Source organism: Pygoscelis adeliae, unplaced genomic scaffold (assembly GCF_000699105.1).
Source record: "Pygoscelis adeliae isolate BGI_AS28 unplaced genomic scaffold, ASM69910v1 Scaffold216, whole genome shotgun sequence".
NCBI classification, from domain to species: domain Eukaryota; kingdom Metazoa; phylum Chordata; class Aves; order Sphenisciformes; family Spheniscidae; genus Pygoscelis; species Pygoscelis adeliae.
Window position 1 is genome coordinate 3,950,531 of NW_008825073.1, and position 1,722 is coordinate 3,952,252.

Consider the following 1,722-nt stretch of genomic DNA (forward strand, 5'->3'; position numbering starts at 1 on the left):
CGCGTTGCATGGAGGAAACCCCCTAATTCTAGACCCTAAACGTCAAGTCCTGCGAGAGGATCAGATCGTACTTGACTCACTTGAAGGTGCCTTGGGGATGGGGAGGTTTTGCCTTCGAGCGGCCCCGCAGCTTTGGGGTGCACAGGGGCTTTCCGAGCTGCCAGCCTTCCCTCCTTGCACTCTGATATTAATTCTTAGATTTAACACTGTATTATGACCAGTTTAGCACTTGAAATGTTGCTCTGTACCTGGTAACGTACAATGGAAGATGATGGTTAAAACCACCAAGTGCTTGGGGTGAGGTGGGCACAGCCAGGGCAGCATCCGACCGTGCAAACAGATATCGCGGTCCTTCCCACGGCGATGCCGACTGGTGTTTAATATCGTGTATTTGAAACCTTCCCGGCGAGTGCAACAGCAGCGAGCATCTTCTCCCAAACCTGAATAAAAAGAAAGGGTATTTCTGCTGGTTTCAGGCTGCGGGTCCATGGTGAAGGGATGCAGCAGCTCGCTCCGGTGGACTGGCAGCCGGAGCAGAAGGCAGTGACCATCCCCAGAGCATTGACTGAGCAAGAGCAACTCTAAGTAACCATTACTCTTTTCTGTCTTTTGGAGTCGAGGCCCCGTTTTATTTGCAGGCCTGACTGGAAGCAGATGGACCTGTCAGGGCTGGCTCTCGCAGGTGAGCCGGCCGGGGCGGATGAGCTGCTAAGTGCTCCCAGCTGCTGGGCAGGGCCCGGAGGAAATTGTTGGAGCTGGGACCCAGCTCAGAGATGAGATCTGGAGCCAGTGCCAAGGAGGAAAAAATGAATTTCTCCAAAAAGCAGTTCTCTAAAAACCTGAAAGAGCGAGGCTTTTAAAATAAGAGAAAATATCTGAAAACCTCTTCAGTGCATCTAATATATCTTCAGACTTCAGAGAGCTAGAAGCCATCCTGATCTGGTTTTGTTCAGGATCTGCCTCCTTAGACAGCAAGTATTATTTTTCCTGGGGGTTCTTCTCCCTTATCGCTGGTGTTTCCCTCTCCAGAAAGGTCTTGAATTTTACTTGCTGGTTTGTGTCATTTGATTTATAAGCTCAAGGGGTCCTTCACAAAACCTGGACTACTTCTGCTACTTAATTGCTACAATAAACTTAAAACTTGGTGCTTTAGGATAAGCAATCTGGGAGGAAATTGTTTGATGTATGGAAGTAGACGGTAGGTCCTTCTTGTGAGTGTCACCAAAGGGACACAGAGGAGAAGAGGGTTTATAAATAACTATAAAATTCAGAAAGTACATGAGCTCGGTGAGAGCAGAGCTCTATTAAGCACGAACAGCTTGCAGTGCAATACCCAACATCTGCAAAAGTCCTTGCAGCCAGTATAATTCCCAACAGCCTCGATTGCTGTGCCCAGGCTGTCTGACACCGGTTTTAACTCCACGGGGGCCGGGACGCTGCAATTTGCACAGACACAGCCGAGCACGGAAAGAGGTGCCTGGAACTTGCACCCTAAAATCCAAATCAACAGGAGAAAGAAAAGGTGATTAACAAGTCGCAAGCTTTTATTCATGTTGCAAGGAAGGTGGGGTTTTTTTTTTTCTTTTCCTTTTCAAAATTACTTCATCAGAAATAATTCTTCACATTTTAAAAGCTGTTTTTTTCCAGCACTCCGTGGCTGCAGCATCGGCGGAGCACAGAGGCTGGCGAGGCGGCGTGGGCGGGGCGGGCGGAGTGGGGCGG